Source organism: Mustela nigripes, chromosome 3, assembly GCF_022355385.1.
Source record: "Mustela nigripes isolate SB6536 chromosome 3, MUSNIG.SB6536, whole genome shotgun sequence".
Lineage (NCBI taxonomy): Eukaryota > Metazoa > Chordata > Mammalia > Carnivora > Mustelidae > Mustela > Mustela nigripes.
This window is the reverse complement of record NC_081559.1, coordinates 98,919,779-98,942,121: the sequence shown is the minus strand read 5'-3', so window position 1 is coordinate 98,942,121 and position 22,343 is coordinate 98,919,779. Positions and strand designations below refer to the sequence as shown.

The following is a 22,343-nucleotide window of genomic DNA, read 5'->3' as shown; positions in this document are numbered from 1 at the left end:
GAGGTACAGGCTAACACAACTGGACTAGAAAAAAAATAGAGAAAAAATGAAAATTAATGGTATAAAAATACACTGGTAAGATGACTGAATAGTGGAAAAACACAGATGATTCCACTGAAAAATTAACAAGCTACAAGAAACACCAAGCACAACATAGAAGAAAGAGTGAGACATAATGAATTTAGAGACATTATGAGGCTGAAGAGATTAGCACCTAGAACCAAACAGTGACACATGTTAGCTGTGATGGTGGACAGCCGTGACCTCCTTTTCCCTCCATTTCCTTGCACATAAAACGGGGTTATACAGAAAACTGTGTGATGGAGTTCTTTTCTTTTCTTTTTTTTTTAAAGACTTTATTTATTTGACAGACAGAGATCACAAGTAGGCAGAGAGGCAGGCAGAGGGACAGGAGGAAGCAGGCTCCCTGCCGAGCAGAGAGCCCAATGTGGAGCTCGATTCCAGGACCTTGAGATCATGACCTGAGCCGAAGGCAGCGGCTTAACACACTGAGCCACCCAGGTGCCCCGTCATGGAGTTCTTTTAAGGATCCAAAGAATTAATATATGTCAAGCACTGGGAATATTACTCCCATATAGAAGAATTTGCTATAATAACTGTATTATTATAACATTATTACTATTGACATAAACTATTGCCAAAATTTATAAAAGATAAGCTTTTTTCAAAATGCAAATTGTTTCTCAATCCCCTCTAAATTCTACATCTCTCTGAATGATACAGTGACCATATTTCTTTTCTTTTTTTAAAAATATTTTATTTATTTATTTGACAGACAGAGATCACAAGTCGGCAGAGAGGCAGGCAGAGAGAAGGAAGCAGGCTTCCTGCTGAGCAGAGATCCTGATGTGGGGCTCAATCCCAGGAGCCTGGGATCATGACCTGAGCAGAAGGCAGAGGCTTAACGCACTGAGCCACCCAGGCACCCCAGTGACCATATTTCTTAGAAAAAAGTTGACACCCCTATCTAAGAGTCAGAGAGGTGATATCTTCATATTATTTGGAGAGTGTGTATCCACTGATCTTATCTTTTTCTAGTGGCACTTAGGAATAATATATAGTACCAAGAAATTAATATTGAAAGACTTGCATCTATATTGAAGAGCTCTATTTGCACCAAGGAGTGCTTAATTCAAACATATGCAACTGGGTCCAATATCCATTCTTCAGAGAAAAGGCTAATGCAAGATTCTATCAATCTTTTTTTTTTTTTAAGGTTTTATTTATTTCTTTGACAGAAAGAGAGAGATCACAAGCAGGCAGAGAGGCAGGCAGAAATAGAGGGGGAAGCAGGCTCCTCACTGAGCAGAGACCCCAATGTAGGGCTCGACCCCAGGACCCTGGGATCATGACTGAGCTGAAGGCAGAGGTCTTAACCACTGAGCCTCCCAGGTGCCCCAAGATTCTATCAGTCTTATACCACTGAGTATGAGTGGAAATGACAGAAGATGGTTCCTTATGTAGGAGTTACAGAATAAACTTCTGAAATGTCACAAAATAAGACCTGTAGGTTATCACCAGGCAGCAATAACACAGCAAGCAACACACCCTCTTCCGGTAGAGTCCCTTCACTTGATAAGTCCTTCTCACATCTAAATTCTATAAATCTTCTCATAGATTTCAACCTCCTTGTGTAAATTGGTACTCATGAAACTGGAACACAGCCTTATAACTGCCCATTTGTCGGTCTACCTCCCACAAAAGCCTTGAGCTTTCAGTGGGCAGAAACATTGCCTTATGTTTATCTCTTATAAGACCAGAACTAATGAAATGCTTGCCACATGGAAGGCACACATTAAATTATGACTTAATTAACTGATTAATGACATTTTGAGTATAAAAATGCCTAAGAAATATTTTCCAAGCCTCTGTCCTTCATTATAAGCCTTAAGTTAGTACTTAAGTGCTCGATAACAAGGAAGGACAAGAACAAAAAAATGCTACAGTAGTATGGCTCAGAATCTCCAGAACGCACTGTCGATTTTCCATGCACTTGTTTTAGCTAGACTCAGCTCTGGTCTCCTCGAGGCTGCTTATCCACCTACATTAGTTACCCATTGAGAAAGCTACCAGCTGAAAGCTGATTTGTTTTCTCTGAAATAGGCATGAAACCAATACTGGCAAATTATGAGCACAGAGGGAAGAAGACCCTAATTAACCCTTCTCCCAAATCCCAAAGTGCACTCCATTGCACACCAGGGAGCTTGGAAGTGTGGACTGACTTTCGCATTCTATCAACACTGTACCCATCCTGTTACTTCCCTCTCTGACTTGGCAAAGAAAAATGTCTGTTCAACAGCCACTGGAGTGGCCATTCCATGGCAACATACTATGTAGTATAACCTAGTTGTAAGCATCAAAATATGATCTCAATTTTGGAAGGATATCTTGTAGTCTAATTAGCTTGATAGTCTCAGAAAATAGAATAAACACAAGTGATTTCAAGTTTACTGCTTCATTTTCAGCTTTGGGTAATTATTTCTTTTGAAGCTCTACAAAAAAATTGCAACAATTTCAGAATTAGAATACTATTATATTAAAAAACTCACTGTAAATATCCTAAAATATTTTGGTCATTAAAATCAATATGAATGCATAAATACTTACATAAACATATCAGGTATACAAGCAGACCTATCTATACAATCTGGTTTAGAGCTCACTGACCTCAGGTCAGAAGCCCTACTTTCACATACTCTTATGCAAACCCCATTTATGGCACACACATATATATCATGCAAATGGCAAGTACAAAGACAAGCAGGATCCTCATTTTATGCATTAGCACAAAATTAAGGGAAGGTCATATATTTGAGAATTACAGTCAATGGAACTCTTGCTAAAGAAAGGTGTGATTAAGTTTCTGGCCCTGTGCACTTGGCAAGCTTTCATTTACCCAGTTCTTGGCATTGAGCCCTTAATGGACCTTTTAATTAATACAGACTGTGTTACTTCCTACTTTCATTTTAAACCAAGATCATATAACAAGGATGGAATTTAGAGGTTAACCCTTTAGAAACAACTGTTGATGGAATATTAATGTACATGGGCACAGATGTCAAAGGTAGATGGAGAAGCAACTGTTGCTCTAAAGGTCTGGTTTATGAAGGGGCCATAGAATTTTCCAACAGAGCTAGGTCTTGGACTGATCATATAGGCAGGCATCAAAACCAGATAATCATAAACAATGACTGGCTAAAGTACAGCCAGAAAAACAGTTGCTGAGGCAGAGTAATTTTAAATAGAAATAAAATGTAAGCCTAGTTAAAAAGAGAAGAAAGCAAGAGGAGAAATGTGTGAGCAGAATTAAACACATCTCTTCCGAGACAAATAAACTAGTAAAGCTAGATCAACAACCAGATCACTGATCACTGTCACCAGTGAGAGCTCTGGAACAGAGAAGAGCACAAGAAATGTGAAAATCTGAGATCCTTATGAAGTTTTCTGATGACACAGGAAGGTTAAAAGTTGATCTTGGCAATAGCGCTTGGAGATCTGTCCCCATCTTAGGGAACATGGCTTATCAGCGGGACTCTGGATATTTTGAGTCAATAGCTGTGCTTTCTTCCAGTGTGCTTTCTGAACACAGTGTGCTCTTTTAATGTTGACTTGGGATACAGTGGCTCTGCAGTTTGACCTCCCATGCATGCTTTGTTCAAGGGATTCTAGGAGCTCAGCAGTCTTCTTTAAGTCTTTCTCTCCCCTCCGCCTCTCCCTTCTCCCCCTCTCTTTTTTGACTTTGCATGAGACATTAAATGTTCGAAAGGCAAGGCTAATTTTATATTAATCTCTTTGGCAAATCCTGGCAGAGTGCCAGGCACAAATTCATATATTAGTGTGATTTGATGTTGAATATATATTAGTTTCAAAATTTGCTGTAATAATGCATACTGTGGGAAAAAAAAGCTTCTCTGAAGACATATGATCTACATCTCTGGCATGTGTTACAGAATGTACTCAGTATTCACTTAACAGACATTTACTGATCTGCTACTGTGTGTCAGGAATAATACTGTCTTGGGATAAAAGATCAATGAGAATGGACTTCTTCTAGAACATGGCAGAACCAGCAACCAACAAGAAATAGGAAGACAGAGATCTAGACTACTCTGTCATGCACTTTTTGTATAATCTTGGCAAGTCATTTAACTGGGACTACATCTACTCATCTTTACAATAACAGTTAAATTATTTTTGAAGTCTATATTTGAAATAAGATTCTGAAATCATCCCACATAGGTAGACTTTGGGGCATGCTAATTATATATTTTATTACTCATTCAAGTAGCACTTAGAGTAAACATGGCATAACCTTAGTTCATACTAATGGGAGAAAGAAGCTTAAGGCTCCTCCTCAAAAAATGTGCACCCCTAACACATGCCCCACGGAATTGGAACTATGTATCAGATTTTTTGTTCTCCGGCCAGAGTGTCAAAGACATCTGTTATAACAGAGAAATCTAAGTGGGGTGGGGGGAATCACTGGAAGATGTGAATTACCTTCCCTAGACAAAGCCAAACAGTTAAAACAGCCAGTTGGAGAATCAGACTTCATGACTAATGTGCTGAACTCCCCACCACCCACAACCGTCCCTGTGCTGGAACACAGGGTAGAAATCTCTGGCTGGTTCCCAGGGGGAAAAGAAGGCTTTTTTACAGTGGCTTGCATGTGAGATCTGAAAAACTGTGTTTTGACTTCCCAATCAGCATTTCATTCATAAAGCAACAGATGTGGTAGCTTCTGCAGTGTCATGATGATAAACAAAAGAAAATCTAGTTAAATTAACCAGTGATTTTTTCCCCCAAAATTTTAGATACATTTTATATGTAATTTGGATATGTTGTTCTGATCATGAAAATAACATTTTCCTATTGCAGACTATCTAAAAAAATAGAGAAAATAGAAAGAAAGAAATTGAATTCACACCAACCTTACTACACTCTACAACTCTAGTATTCCACTATTGTGGGGGTTCGGACACTATCTTCTGGTTTTTGTTATATGAGTTTAACTGACTTGGGGTCTCTGCTTACTTTTTCCAATGTCTCTCTTTGCATCTGTTTTCTATATGCTTTATATTTGGACACCACAAGAGAGAACAGCCAAATAGCTTTGATTAGGATTCCGCTTAGTAACCTTGTAGAGCAAAGCTTGGGGATGAGGGCTACCAAAAACAGCCTCTTTCTTCAATGCCCTTCTCAGGCCCAATTAGCTGTGTTCCAAATGGGAGGGCCTCATGGCCCCATTCTGAATGGCTCAGATGAAGGGAACCACTTGGAAAATGGGGTGTGGTCATGTGCACACAATGAGACATCTCAGGGAAAAAAGATAAAATGTGGCAGACCACTTGAGGAAATTGGTATTTCAAGGACAATTCCTTTCAGTATTTATATAGAGGAGGAAGCCCATAGTGATGACTGTTCATTGTCCCCTGGTACAACAGTGCCCCCTGGTTGAGACACGCCCCGCTTGATGACACAGTGGAAGCACATACTATTTTAACTACATTGAGTGGTCATATACCAGGATTAGAAAAATCATCACCCTCCCAAAGAAAATTAAAGGTCTTGCTTCCTCCAAATAACTTGCTAAAAAAAAAAAAAAAGAAAGTAAGAGGAAAACTTTCTCAATACAGTAAGTAATAAGGATGAACAATCCCAAATGTTGACATTCCATTTAATAGATCAGAATAGCTTAGTCTCCTGCCCAGGGAAAACCCATACTGTAAGTCACTCAGTCTCTATAAAGGAAACAAAGATAACCATATGTAACTGTAGGCTAACCCTAGACCATAACACTGCAAGTGAAAATGCTATTCAATTCTGAACAAACTTCTATTTCAGTGACTGGACAAATACACACCTGTCCTTACAGAGTGGTTTCTCTTTGTTCCACAAAACCTGCCCTTTTTAGGCAAATTATCTAAAGATGATCTACTTTCTGGATCTGGAATTTATATTTTAATTAACAGATGGTATAAATTATATAAATATTACATCATGATTCCTTTTAATGTCTTCCCATGTAATAATAAACTCTTTAAGTCTAGTCCTTTGATCAATGCAGGCAGCAGTGGTCTATCAACAGTCAGTTACATGTGAACAGAGTAGATAAGAACTCTCCTGTCTTCCCAAACCATTGCCAGTTCCTGACAACTTCTTTTTCCTGCAAGTTCCAATCTGCTATTGCACCCATCTGATGAGCTATTCATTTTAGTTATTGTATTTTTCTTTTTTTTTTTTTAAGATTTTATTTATTTATTTGACAGACAGAGATCACAAGCAGGCAGAGAGGCAGGCAGAGAGAGGGAGGAAGCAGGCTCCCCGCTGAGCACAGAGCCTGATGCGGGGCTTGATCCCAGGACCCTGGGACCATGACCTGAGCTGAAGGCAGAGGCTTTAATCCACTGAGCCACCCAGGTGCCCCAGTTATTGTATTTTTCAAATATACAACTTTAATAATCATTTTAAAAATATAATTTCTATTTCTTTATTGACATTTTACATTTGTTGAGTCACTGTCATTACATTTAATATTTTGAACACATCTTCCTTTAATTTTCTAAAAATATTTATAATAGCTGTTCTGAATTTTTTTTCTGCTAATTTTTACACTCGGCCCCATGTAGACAGATTTATTGACTCAAAACTCTTCAATATTAGTCACACTTTCATATTCCTTTAAACATCTCATCATTTGCAGTAGAAAATTTAATATATTTTTTAAAGATTTTGTTTATTTACCCTGTGATGTTCTGCTTAGTTTTCTTAATTTTATTATCATACTCCTTATGTTTAAGCCTACTTTTCTAGAAATCTCCCCTGTGTCTTTACAGTTCAGTGGTCATCTAATTATTTGGATAAAGTATATGCTCAAAATCCTTATTCCTAAAAGGTGCCTACCCTATTCACGTTGATTAGTGAGTAGTTTGGAAAGCTCAGATAAAACTGCAGCAAGTTTTTGAGTCTTCCTCAGCATTTATATTTCCCAAAACCTCTGAAGTCTCCTTGACAGATGTACAAGATTTCCCATCCACCAGTGATATAATAGCTCACCTAAGACCTTCTGTGGCTCTCTAATTTCTTGTATCTCTTGGTTAAATTTCTGGCTGAAATCATCCCACATAGGTAGACTATTTGACAGAGATCACAAGTAGACAGAGAGGCAGGTAGAGAGGAGGCAGAGAGGAGGAAGCAGGCCCCCTGCCAAGAAGAGAGCCTGATGTGGGGCTCGATCCCAGGACCCTGAGATCATGACCTGAGCCGAAGGCAGAAGGTTAACCCACTGAGTCACTCAGGCGCCTCTTTTAGATAGATTTTTAACACAAATATCAGGCTACACGGGGCACCTGGGGTGGCTGAGATGGTTAAGTGTCTGCCTTCGGCTCAGGTCATGATCCCAGGGTCCTGGGTTCAAGCCCCACGTTAGGCTCCCTGCATGGCGGGGAGTCTGCTTCTCCCTCTCTCCCCACTGTTCCCCCTACTTGTGCTCTCTTGCTCTCTCTCTGTCACAAAAATAAATAAAATCTTTTTAAAAAAATCAGGCTACATAAACTGACCTTTAAACATATAAATTAGTGTATTACAAACTTCAGAAATGAAAGAAAGAAATGCATAAAACTGTAGCAAGGAGTTTTTTTTTAGGACAAAATTTTATAGGACAAAATTCCAAAATTATTTTGGAGGCAAATAATGCAGCTAGAAAAGAAGAGAATAACTAGGATTATGCAAACAACTTAGGTAAATAATAATAAAATTTAAGTCATTTGTTCCTACTGTATAAGTGCCCAGTTAATAAGAGTTTGAGAGGTAGTTTATAATGGCCATCACTGTGTGTTCTTAGATTACATGTGTGGATTACCACATACACATATACATATCTATCTCTATCTATCTGTCCATCCATCCGCCCAGTATACTTCCTTTGTGCCTTTGTACATGTTATTAAAAAATCACTTTCTTTATCTGCAACATGGTTAAATAAATGAAGTGCTTTTCTTGGTGTCGGTCATAGTGGGAGTACTCAGTAAGTTGTAATTATTAGCAATAATGGTACTGAAGTAATAGAAATGAGGCAACGGGTGGTGCCAACAAAAGGTCATGGATGCTGACTCAGGATCCATACTCAAAATACATAAAGCTCTAAGCAACAACACAAACCTAACTACGAATAAGTGCTAAAGGAATGTAAAGCTGTAGCTCTTAAAGAGTCATACTATGCAGCTATCAAAAAAATCCGAAAAGTTGCCATTTGCAATGACATGGACGGAACTAGAAGGTATTATGTTGAGTGAAATAAGTCAGAGAAAGACAATTACCATATGAGCTCTCTGATATGAGAAATTTGAGAGGCAGGGCAGGGGGTTGTGGGGGTAGGGAGGGAAAAAATGAAACAAGATGGAACCAGGGAGGGAGACAAACCATAAGAGACTTAATCTCAGGAAACAGTCTGAGGGTTGCTGGGGGAAGGAAGTGGGAGGGATGGGGTGGCTGGTTGATGGACACTGGGGAGGGTATGTACTATGGTGAGCACTGTGAATTATGTAATACTGATGACTCATAGGCCTGTACCCATGAAGCAAATAATATTTAATAATAATAATTTATTTAATCATAAAATTATTTAATAAATAATAACATTTATTAAATACACAGATATGTGAATTAAAAAAAAGAGTCATGCTCTCTGAGTGATGGCAGCTACATGTAGGAAAGTTACACCGGGTTATGGACATAGGCTTGTCTTTGATTGGGTATATCTCCAGATATGATCTAAGTAGAGAACCACTTCTAATTCAGATGACACAGGAAATAGAACTTTTTTTTGACTAGCCCTTTTTCTTTGAACATAATTGGTTGAAAACTCAGGAAAGTTACATTTTAAAGTCTTCATTCTGCAACCAAATGATTGAGCTTGGAGTCCAATATCCACAATCAGAAATCAGGAAAGGTCTCAACCGTGCCATTCCTTTAAATCTCAAAATAGAAAAGCAGCTATGTACAAGATAGAAAATATGTTTTAGGACATCACCGCCTATTGAGCAGTTTTAATGATGCAACAAAGCATTTTATCACATACAAAGAAAAGAATGACTCTTTGCACTCAAAAACAAACCACAACCCTATGTGAAAAACATTCTGTTATTTATGCTATATATATATCCAAGTCTTAAATAAGAACAATAATTACAAAAACCCATAAAAGAGATTCATTTCAAGCAATTTTGTTAAATACATATTTATTGGATGAATGAGTTCCTCTAAGGCACTCTCACTGTGTTAAGGACATGTCATGAATTTTTTAACTACTTAATAATGCATTTGCTTCAGGGGTGACTCAGTTCAATAAATCATGTAAGTTGCAATAAATTTTATCACATATTCATACAGAAAGAGATATTCTAGTTTCTTAAGTAGCACTTTCCTAACTATTAATAAGCAGCTTAATATAGCCAAGAGGAAAGGAATAAGAAAAAATTCATATATAATGAAAATATACAAAGAAATGCATTCAAAGTCACCTCTAAACCAAGTCAAGTTCAAAAAGGAATTCTCAAATTATATACAACTGTTTGTGTCATGAGAATCTTTAAGAAGAAAGTATCCATAAATTTCAGCACTTAATCAAATTACAAAGTGGTCATGAACATTTACTCTATATGATGTTTGTTGCCAGATCAACTTTCACACTTAGAACCCAGTATTTTGCAGAGGGAGCAAATGTGGGATTGGCCTGAAGTATCTGCATAGGAGTGAAGACCACTGTTTAAGAATACAAACAAACATATGGGGGGAACACTTACGGCAACAGTCTCCCCAACTCTTACAAACACTGACCCTGAAAACATTGGCTCAAAAGAGGCAGACAGGTAATTTGAATAAATAAGAAGTTCTGCCCCAAACCACAGGAAAAATATTCTGGGCCAAAACTGGTTAGAAACTAAAGAGGAAACTGACCATAAGTAACAAGTAAAACATCATCTCCCTTTTTTGATCAGTGAAGCATGTTGTGCTACAACTTGTATTCAGTAAGACTATACTGAAACTATAGTTTTCATAATAGGCTTGGGTGCCCATTTCCAAAACTATGTTTTGTAATCATATAGGTTTAACCCAATTACTAAAAAAGTGACTGAATATCAAAGAGTTTAGAATGTAATTCTAGCTGCTTATAATTATATAACTATGTTACACTATCCCCCTTTTTAGATGATGTAGGAAATGCAGAATATATTATCAATAAATGAAGCTTGAGTTGAAATAAAATGTGAAAAGTAGAGGGTAAGATATAAGTAAAGATAAAATTGCCTGTACCTTAATCTTTCAAAATGAGCTTATTGAAAAAAAATAAATCAATGTCCTTAACCTATTCAAAGCTGTTTTTAAGGTTGCAGAACCCAACAAGAAAACTCAAACATGACCATCTTATATTTTTTCTTTTACTCCTTGATCGTACAGAGAGATCCGGTTCTGTTCAGATAATCTTACTGGCATTTGAAACTATGATCTAAGTAGAAGTGATCACATCACTGAGAAAAAAGTGAATTTCATCTAAAATTATCTAAGTATTTCCATCAATTATTCATGTCATTTTTTCTTGAGTAAATACACATCTTAAAACTAGAAAATGATTAATCCATTTAAAATTAGATGGAATAACACTTCCATTTATAGTGTTATTCTCACATATTTTTATTGTTTATTCAACATAATGGGGCTATCTTCCCTCAAGTACCACCGGTAAGTTTCTCACATTACAAATTCACTTGTGAAACTTGGCAGTTTCCTTGGTTCATTTTCCTTCTAATGATAAAGGAAGACAATGACTGTAGTTGATTGTGCAATGAGGATGGGGGAAAAAACTGATTTGACTCTGACTTCTATGGGTGACTGACTGCAACAACCAAAGCTAATGACTGTGGAACAGCAACCTTTAATTGCTTTTTAAACTTTAGGACGTATGTTGGAACAGTAAAACCCTAACACAGTGGGAGCTATTGACATTGTATGCTGTGTCCCTCTACCTACTATGCAACAAGAAATAAACAAACAGTGACTACTGAAAGCCCTTTACTCATTTTGACATTTTGTGTATTATTGCAAGCTGAAGGAGCTACACTGCAGGATTTCCATTTTAACAAATCACATGGAGGGTGGCCTGGGCGGCTCAGTCAGTTGGGTGTCTGTCTTTTGGTTCAGGCTCAGGTCATGATCTCAGATCTCCATGTTGGCTCCGTGCTCAGTTAGAGAGGCTGCTAGTCCCTCTCCCTCCCCACACTAGTGCATGTGTTCTCTCTCCCTCTCTCTCTCTCTCTCTCAAATCAATCAATCAGTCAGTCAATCAATCAATCAATCTTTAAAAAAGAAATCCCATGGGGAACTGGGTTGAGTTACTGGCTACTTAATTCAGGTTATCAATTTGTTTCCAAACCTTATTCCACAAATCTTTTAAAAACAAACCTTGATAATTAATGGAGATCAGTATGAATCTTTCACCTAATAATGTGACATAGTTCAAAAGTGCCTATAACTTTCAAGATTATCATAAAAGAGCACAGATGTTTGTTATATCATTAATTAAAGAGAAATAGTTGCTCTATCAGGTCAGGTCATCTTCTTGAAAAGACACAAGGAAATGTAAGACATAGTGAGTACATCTAGATAACTATCCATCCACATCAGTAAAAATAAGCCTGGCAATCCATGAAGTATACACACTGCCTGGCAGTTCACTGAGGTAAAACCCCCCATGCTCCAGTGGTGTCTAAAACATTTAACAGGCCACTCAAGTACTGAAGAGGGTTACAAAGTAATAAGGTTAATGAAAGTTAGTGCTGGGAATTCACAAAGCCATTAAGGTAACACTGATAAGAAACCAATTCAGGGAGCTGCATATGTTACTGATCAGCAACCTACTCAAACAGCATTATTTGAGAATATCATATGTACAGGACACCCTGGCGAACGCTACAAAGTTATAAAATGACATTCCCGTATTCATGACTACAGTCTAGATGGGGATACAACAGAATACATGTGACAATTTGAATCCAATGTAGTGGAAAATTGTGTATCAATGACCAATAAATTTTATTTAGAGCAAAGGTTTTTATCTTTAAAATTATTTGTGAAGATTCTGAAGTATGTTGTAAAGCCAGTATTAGGTAGCTTTTACAGAAATGGATTCAAATGGTGTAGACACATACTGGGTAAGGAATCTCACATGCGAGCATGAGAAAACTTTAATTAGTGGATTAAGGAAAATAGAGGAAGGGCCAGAAAGAAAGTCAGAGGTATGTCTGAGTTGGTAATAAGGTGTCACTGAAACCTTCAGAGGTTGTCATAGAGCTGAACTGTGTCCCTACCAAATTCATACACTGAAGCTATAACCCCAGTATTTCAGAATGTGACTGTATTTGGAGCTAGGGACTTTAAAGAAGAAGTTAAAATGAGGTCATTAGAGTGAGGCTCAATCCAGTTTTAATCCAGAAGAGAAAATCAGACACACAAAAAAAGTGACACTGGAAGCACATGTACAGAAAGGTGACCATGTAAAGAGGCAGCAAGAGGGTGACCATCCACAAACCTGGGAGAGAGGCCTCAGAGGAGACCAACTTTTCAGCACTTTGACCTTGGACTCCAACTCCAGAAATGTTAGAAAATAAATGTCTGTGGTTTAAGACACCCAGTTCATAGTTACCTCACCACCGCAACCCTAGCAAACTGATACAGAGATAAAGAGTCTATTACATGAAAACTCTTTGGAGAATTTGAGTTTGTTTGTTTCTACACTGTTAGAAAGCAAACACTTGGAGAAAAGGATGAAGTCATTTATTTTTCCTTGATCAAAATGATCTTGGTCTTTTTCTTGATCTTGGTCTTTTTCTTGATCTCTCTCTTGTGACACCCTCAACTCCTGGTAACACTGATACCACTATTCTTGGCAAGTAAGTCTAATACTGTGATTTTTATAATCCACATATTCAAGGAAAATAAATATATCTTCTAAAACTGTCTGGGTTCAGAAGAATGGGTAGTCCTTTGACCTGTAGAGTGATAAAATCTGTGCCTCCATGAGCAAATGACAGTGGGGTTACACTTACAAATTTACTTTGTTTAGAACTCTATTTTATAATAGCCTGGTAATTTTGGGAAACTATGCCTGGTATGAACTATTTTGATAGTCCTCTTAAATCGTTACTTCCCATAGATAATTGTATTATGCAAGGAGAAAGGCTTTAAAAAAAATTATTCAGCCACTTCATTAGTGTTATGGAGATGTAACATGTAGCAAGGTTTTTTTCTTTCTTTTTCTTAATTCATTGCTTTTTGTTTGTTTGGAGCATTTGAATGACTCAGAGCAGCCTATCACAGTGTTTTATTTATTTTAAAGAATTTTAATATCTTCCACCTTCCCCAGAGTGCCTCCAAGAGGTATGACCGGTGTTTCAACAGTCCTTCCACTTCCATTTCCAGAGCTCTGTGATGCTGAGGCATTTCACTTCTCTGAGAATTGGTATTCTTACTGAAGATGGCTGCAAGCAATCCTTTGTCCGCTAACTTCTGAAGTTCTCAGACACCAAGAACCTAAAATTTTCAGTGCCAATTTTTAAAATGGAAATTTGATCATGTCACTTTTCACTTAAAACCCTGGGTATTCTCTTCATGGCTTCTAGAATCAATTCCACAGTTATCTATATGTGTGATGAGACCCTAAGTAAGTCAGTCTCTGTGTAATAATCCAACTACATCCCAATTCCCTCCATCAGTGCCTATATCCTACATATAACAAACTTCATGTCTATGTTCTATTAACTAGAGACTCCTTTCATGTTCTAGAATGAACCATGTTCTCTCATCGATAGACCTACATATATACCATCTCATTGGCCTGAGTACCCTAACAGATCACCTTCACCTACTTGGTATGGCCAACTTGAATTCATGCTCCCTCCCTCTCTCAGCTTAGATTTTGCTGCCTTTATAAACCATGCCAGGCTAAGAGGCTAATCTGACTTTTTTATTACATCCTTTAACCAAACCATTCCAAAACAAGGTCAGCCTCCCATGAACTAGAGAAAGTAATAAATTTCAAAAGCTCTTTCTATTCTTTTTTAAAGATACACAAAGGCCCAGAAAGTCAGAAACCTGAAATTGATCACTGATGAAAGCAACATTATCCTTTTTCCACATGCCCCAATTTGTCCTGACATGTTATAGCAGCAAACAGAATTCAAAGATTATAAATGTTGTTTTCATTATACTGAAAACTCACTTAATGGTTATGGTTAATATAAAGAATTAAACTCCATAAAACAATGTGTTTGTAGAATGTTAGCTTCATTATAGTATAAATCATGGCCAATGACATTAATAAAATATAAACTATGTTAAATATAATCTGATCTATAAACTAGCATGGCCCATCTAATACACTGTCCTGAATTTAATACTCCAGAAAATATCCAATACAATTACACTTGGTACAGCTTTTTCTCACCACACCTTGAAATTACATATATATGTATATGTGTATTTAATATTCTTGAGCTATCAGTACACTATTTTTTCAATGAGAATATGTAGTTTCATGTATGAAGTATAAAAATTGAAGGTGGAAAACTAGAAATAACAAAATGTAGCTCAACAATTCAGATCCTTAAGACTGACACTTTTTTGGAAGAAATCAAAATAATCTAAAATGACATTAAGCTCTCTGCCTGTGGACATGTCCCAGTAAGCATGCCTCCTCCTGCCTCCATCATGTCTAAGTGAGCCTGAACAGCTTCAGAAGCTCTTCATGGGAGGTCTGAGCTTTGAAACAACTGATGAGTTTGAGAAGCCATTTTGAGCGATGGGAATGCTCACAGACTGTGTGGTAATGAGAGATCCAAATACCAAGCCTCCCCAAGGCTTTGGGTTTGTCACGTATGCCACTGTGGAGGAGGTGGGTACAGCCATGAATGCGAGGCCATACATGGTGGGTGGAAGAGTTGTGGAACCAAAGAGAACTGGCTCAAGAGAAGCTTCTCGAAGACCTGGTGCCCACTGAACTGTGAAAACAACTTTTTTTTTGGTGGTGTTAAAGAAGACACTGAAGAACATCATCTAAGAGACCATTTTGAACAGTATGGGAAAGCTGAAGTGATTGAAATCAAGACCAACCAAGGCGGTGGCAAGAAGACAGAGTTTGCTTTTGTAACATATGATGACCATGACTACATAGATATGACTGTCATTCAAGAATACCATACTGTGACTGGTCATAACGGTAAAGTAAGAAAAGCCTACCTAAGCAAGACACAGCTAGTGCTGCACCCAGCCAGAAAGGTCAAAGTGGTTCTGGAAACCTTGGTGGCAGTCATGGAGGTGATTTTTGTGGGAATTACGACTTTGGTCATGGACGAAAGTTCAGTGGGTGAAGTGGCTTTGGTGGCAGTGGAGGTAGTGGTGGATATGGCAGCAGTGGGATGGCTGTAATGAATTTGGTAACGATGTGAATGATTTTAGAGATGGCGGAAGCTACAATGATTTTGGCGATCATAACAATCAATCTTCAAATTTTGGACCCTTGAAAGGAGGACATCTCAGAGGCAGATGCCCTGGCCTCTGTGGTGCTGGAGGCCAATACTTTGCCTCGGCCATAAAGCCGAGGTGGCTATCCTGGTTGCAGCAACAGCAGCAGCTACGGCAGTGGCAGAAGGTTTTCGTGTCTGCCAAGAAACAAAGCTTAGCAGGAGAGGAGAGCTAGACAAGTGACAGGGAAGCTACAGGTCACGGGAGATTTGTGAATTCAGCCAAGCACAGTGGTGGCAGGGCCTGGCTGCCACAAAGAAAACATGTTTTGGACAATACTCATGTGCCTGGACAAAAACTTGAGAATGATATTTCTGACTAAATATATAACAGCTTATCTTAGTTTCTATTCTGCTGAAAGTGTAAATAAAGCATTTCAACAAAGGGTTTCAGTGTAGATTTTACCACACAGGGTACTGACTGCTAAATGTAATAATCAGATCATGGTGCTGAATAAAGTTTTTAAAAAATTTTTAAAAAATGAAATGACATTAAAACATGAGGCTTTGTGTTGATTTCCCATTTGGCAACACAAGAACCAGTTAATTGGAGAAGCATTATTATATCAGCAAGGAGAGCATATTTTCACAGAACCATGGAAATTTGTGTCCAAAAGGGACCTCAAACACCATAAGGACCCACTTCTATTATTCATATGTAAAGACAGGCACACAAATAAGCTGACTTGTCCTGGATTAGATAAGCATTTATTGGGAGCGCACATCCTCGTAGCCTAGGTCAATACCATTTCTGTCATGACACTGAGATCTCCTAACTGACAGATCATCATATGACCCTAATCTTTAGTTCATGAAACTCTTCTGGACTCTTCATAAAACAGGAAATGAGTAAGTGAACTAACTTAACTGAAAAGATATTATGATTTCCTCATATATCACTCCTATAACTCACTTTATATTTCTCTCCTATTCATTTGGAGGAGAAAAAAAATATTTTTAAAGATTTTATTTATTTATTTATTATTTGGAAAGAGAGAAAGAGAGAGACAGAGGGAGAGAGAGAGAGAAAGAGAACCCCAAGCAGACTCTGTGCTGAGCTTGGAACCTGATGTGGGACTTGATCTCACAACCCCATGATCATGACCTGAGTTAAAATCAAGAATCAAACGCTAAACTGACTGAGCCACCAAGGTACCCCGGGAGGAGAAAAAAATAAATATTTTCTTTTGGTCTCAGTTTAATAAAAAGAACATTGGGCCAGTTCTTTATAGATTAAAAATTATGACAAAGGTTTATTATTTCTATAATAATAAATAATTATTTATTACACACATACAATGAAATGCACTACACACATTTCATTGCATTTTTAAGGTTTGGATGTTGCTATCCGAGATACGTAGATTTGGAAACTGTGGTTTAGAGAGGCTAGCTGATGAAGCTCATGAAGTTATTAGGATAAGGATACAAGTCTCAGCTGTAGACCTGTCTGACTTCAAACCTGTTTGCTACCTCATACACCACTTCAAAATCTCTTTTTTCTGGATGCCAGAATTTGTACTGAAAATTTTTTTTAAGATTTTTTATTTGACAGGAAGAGACAGTGAGAGAGAGAACACAAGCAGGAAGAGTGGGAGAGCGAGAAGCAGGCTTCCCAGTGAGCAGGAAGCCCGATGCAGAGCCTGATCCCAGGGTCCTGAGATCAGGACCTCAGCCGAAGGCAAACACTTAATGACCGAGTCACCCAGGCGCCCCTGTCTTGAATGTCCTTACAGCACTTTGAATACACCCTATGTTGGCTTTCAGGAACCAGAATGATCTCAGAACATGATCGTGGAAACTGCTATGCTGAGCACATCATCTGTGCCCCATAGCTGGGTCTTCATATCAACGGGATTCAGTAGGAAACTTAGAAGCATGGAGAGGTCCATGGTGTGTTAATCATTCATTATCCCACTGCTGTATAGTCATGCTTTGGAAGACTCTGGATTAGTAAATATTTTCTGAATATTGCATGCTAATAAAAAATAACAGCATTGAGAAGTCACATATTAGGTAAATGCTGATTTCCACTCTGAGTTCTAAAATAATCTCATACCTTCATGTGCTGTGTAAAATGCACAGACATCAGCTCTCCTGAACAACTTTCCTTTCCCCCTACTCTTCTTTTCCTTCCAACACCACAAGCTTTTGTTTAAGAGACCTCATAAAACCAGTATGAGGGGAAAAAAACAAAACAAAACAGTATGAGGATCTCCAACAGTGACAGTCAGGAAGATAATGCAAAATTTTTCTGTGCAGGTTATTTGTAAGGGAAAAGATCACTAGTATAAGCTGATATTGATTTTCAAGATAGAAAACAACTCTGGGATGTCATCAATAATCCTGGGACAGAGCTCTGCACTTGAAACATATTATTTAATCTCTCCTAATACCACCTTCTTTCCTAAAAGATTCTTCTTTCCTAAAAGGCAGATTCCAATTTTTACTGAGGTCTAGAGAGTTTTGGTGTTTGGCTTAATGTGTTTCTATACACCCTATACATAGGGCAAAACTTTAGCATGTGAGCTATCCTATAACATCTTCAAAAGAAAAGTTGTTTATATCACTAATTAAATACAACCATCAAGAAGTTTTTTTTTTTGAGATAATTCAATTTTTTCTCAACACCAAACTTAAATATTAAAGAAAACTGGTATGCTGAATGAAAGATAGGGAAGAAAAAAAAAAAGATCATTTAAGCAACAGCCAGTACCCCTATTTACATCAAGCAGGGCATAAAGACAGGGCAATGACAAAAAAGAGCAAGATCATGGGACAGTTAATTCCGGTTGCAAAGGAGCTTAGAGAGAGCCTGTCATTCCACAAAGATGCAGCTGTAGAACATACAACTTATCATCAACAGAAATGTCATCTCCCCTTTAGCAGAAAACACCAGTTGGCTAACATATAATTATTACTGACTAAAAATAGCCCTTGAGGGAATTATCTCAGCCAAGCTTTGTTTCCCTGGATAATTATGCTTCAGCATGGCTGTTTGTGTGTAGTCAACAAGCTTCTACAGGGACATAAACACAAACCATTTCAACCCAAGTGCTGCTTTTTTGTTCATTCAATTTACAGCAAATGGTCCTTCGTATCTCTAAGTTTGCAGTCTCTTCAGTACCAACTAAAGAAGTAAAAATCATATAACAAAATAAGAACTGAGTCTAGTAAAGAATCTTGCTGGATGTAGTAGTCCTTTATCCATCCACAGAAAAAAAAAGTAGTAATGATTCCAAGTTCTCCTTACTGCCCGCCTGGTGACTGAGGTGTATGTTAGCTTTGATGTGATCAGAGCTTAGTTTCGGGTTAGATTAGGAGCTGTTTTATAACAAATGCCTCACACTAAATAATGAAATACTGATCAATTATAGAGAAGCCTCACTCAGGAAGTCTGTGAGTGTCATGTTTTATGAAATGAAACATGTTAACCAAACAAGTATTCACTCAGAGACCCTAAGAGAAATAGTTACATACTGAACATCGCTTTGTTGCGACTGGTGTTCTCAAGAATTTCCTTAGTCCTCGCACATGAAGCTCAGCTGCCCTAGACCTTGAATGCTGCTTTTTTAACAGTGGGGGTAACAACTCCTGGGTGCTTTCCCAACCAGGACTCTTTCCATGCTCTCACCCAGAAACACTGTTCTGGAGATAACCACACTTGACTTTGCAACATTAGGTTCAGTAAGCTTATTCTTTCATTTAGATCAGTCATTTACTTATTCATGACAAATCCGTGGAATTCCAAGTGTCGAGCACACGAGAGACAAAGTGGGTAGAAAATCTGCACAATAATAATAATGCCTGCCAAAGTATTAGAGAGTAAGCAAAAATGAGAATCATTATGTAAATGATTAATCATAATTTTCAAAAGAGCCAAGAAGTTATGTGGTTTGCCATAACTGAACAATGGTAAACTCCATTAGAGAAAGAGCACGTGTGTGTGTGTGTGTGTGTGTGTGTGTGTGTGTGTGTGTGTGATTATTTTAAGAGTACCTAAATGCAGAAAGAGTGAATACTGCAGTTGGATGCACTTTGTTTGCTATGATAACATTTTGAAAACTGATTTCTTTCAGTTGACAGGATTATATTCATCACCAAGATAACTGGGAATAGGTGTTTTGTTTTGTTTTTTTTAAAGATTTTATTTGTGTGTTTATTTATTCAGAGGGTGCACACAAGTGGCGGGGAGAGGAAGAGGAAGAGGGAGAGAGAGAACCTTAAGCAGACTCTGTGCTGGGCTCAGAGCCACACTGGGAGCTTGATCTCATGACCCTGAGGTCATATTCTGAGCTGAAATTAAGAGTTGGATGTTTAACCTACTGAGCCACCCAGGCACCCCTCTGGAAGCAGTTTTGATTGCAAAAGGAACAAAGGAGAAAAGATGAGTTTAGATATCAGTTTTATGATTTGGTAAAGGAAAAGGAAAATTGAGGAGTTATATCTGATTTGCTGCAGAAGTTGAAAATGTATGTGTTTGATTTCCTTTGCCTTGACCACAAGGAGATTAAAAACATGTTCTTCTAAGCTTAATTTTCAAGGTTAAAAAAAGAAATAGGCTTTAAAGTTCTATAGCACCATAAGTGAAAACCATATAACACATATTATATTGCATGTATTTATATATGAAAAAATATATATAACTTGTAGCACACAAATTTCCTCATGCATCATACTTACATGTAACATTTCACATATTGCATATTATATATTATATATTGTACTTAGAAGAATATTTATCATATATAAGAGTCATATTACATGTTATATTTATGTTTTGAGTTTTTAGTTGACACCACTGCAGGAGTCTTGTTTTTTGAGAATGTACATTTATGGAATGTAAAGCAAATGCTATTAAATAATTCCTCTCAGGGCGCCTGGGTGGCTCAGTGGGTTAAGCAATGTCACTGCCTTTGGCTCTGGTCACAAGCTCAGGATCAAGCCCCACATCAGGCTCTCTCCTCAGCAGGGAGCCTGCTTCTCTCTTTCTCTCTCTCTCTCTCTCTCTCTGCCTGCCTCTCTGCCTACTTTGATCTCTGCCTGTCAAATAAATAAATAAAATCTTTTAAAAAATAATAAATACATGAATACATAATCCCTCTCCACAGCATGTACTGAGCATTGAATATGAGCATAATGATGTGCAAAACCCATTTTTTTTCTGTCTAGTTTGGAGGAAAGAAAAATAACAAAATCAGAAATTCCAACACAGTGTTTGAGATAGTGCAATGGTAGTTTACTCATGATCCCAGTGGAAGTACAAAGAAAGAAGCAGAGCTGGCTGAATCATCCCGGAGGGCTGCAAAGTATATGGTCAAGCAGTTTCTGGAATGCATCCACCTCTCTCTACCTCCACTGCCATCACCCTGGTCAGAACCACTTCCATCACCCACTGATCTACCATGGTCACCAGCTAACCAATCCAAGACCCGACCTACCCTTGCCCACTGACAATCTCCTGCCACCTGACTGATCTTCTTCCAGGGACCATCAGTTCAAGTCATCCTCCTACTGGAAAGCTTCCTGTCATACTCAGAGTAAAATCCAAATGTCAGCCCATAACCAAAAAGTCTCTAAACAGTGTGGACCTTATCTACATCCATGATTCTATTTCAAAATACCCTCCTGTTGTACTCAAGATGCCCCGGAAATTAATACCTTACTTCAGTCTGTAGAAAAAACAATTTACATTTGTTCCCACCTCAGCAAGTGTACACCTTCAATCCCTTCTTCCTAACACATTTCCTATTTGTCCACGTGTGGGTGTTTCCCAGGTCTCACTGCCTGGTCAATGTCACTGCCTCAGACAAGTTTTCCCGAAGTGACTAGACCCCATTTCCCACCCCATCTGAACAGTTTTTATTTTTCTCTCCTCATGACACTTACCAAGATCTTGTTCATTTAATTGTTTATTGCCTGATCTTCATCCCTAGTTATATAAGGCATGCTCTAGAAAACCTTGACCATCTCCTCATATTTACTACTGGCAATTAAATCAGGGGTTGGCAATATCAGTGACAGATAAAAACATAAAACCCAAGAGGACGGTGAGTATGAGGGCAAGATTTACCAAATAAAAACACAGAAAATCCAGTTAAAGTTGGAATTTAGGTAAACAAAAAAAAATCTTATTTTAATATAAATATGTTCCAAATATTGCATTAGATATACTGCAATGTTTTAAAAACATTTTAAAATGGTATTATGGTATTACTGCTAAACTGGTTTAGTTAGGAGGACAATGTATTTTTTTCCAGATGCATCCTGAGGGATGTGTAGGTTAAATAGCATGATGTCTGTTATATAAATACTTAAAAAAGCAAAAATAGTTGATGAAGCAAATAAGGTCACAAGTTTACATGATGTTTGAAGCCAAGACATATTGGGGTGGGGAGAGAAACCTCCTGAGGGTCCTCTTGTCCCATCCTTCCTACCTCACTAGAGCCTTCCAGTGCTAGATCCAAGTGGAACAGGGGGAGGAGGCTATAAAATCACAGCTGGATGGGTCTGCCTCCCTCAGCACAGAGGTGGACAGGCAAAGGTGTGGGGTATATATAAGAACACAGAGACCCAGCACATGATGAAATTTCATTATACTCTTCTCTCTACTTCTTGGTATGTTTGAAATTATTCTCAGTAAAAAGAGAAAATAAAAATGTAGATATTTATAAGATCTATAGCTGTATTTGGAAGTTTTTTGAGGGGATGTCTTATGTGTGCCATATTTTAGTATTCTCATTTTTT

At 37.8% G+C, this 22,343-nt stretch overlaps 1 protein-coding gene and 1 pseudogene across 2 annotated transcripts in view; one reads left to right on the top strand and one right to left on the bottom strand.

Moving 5' to 3' along the window:
* Window positions 1-22,343, bottom strand: part of DPP10 (dipeptidyl peptidase like 10) — a 599,077-nt gene that overhangs the window by 403,170 nt on the left and 173,564 nt on the right. The gene's annotated exons all lie outside the window — the stretch shown is intronic.
* LOC132013346 (heterogeneous nuclear ribonucleoprotein A1-like) lies at window positions 13,458-15,668 on the top strand (annotated as a pseudogene).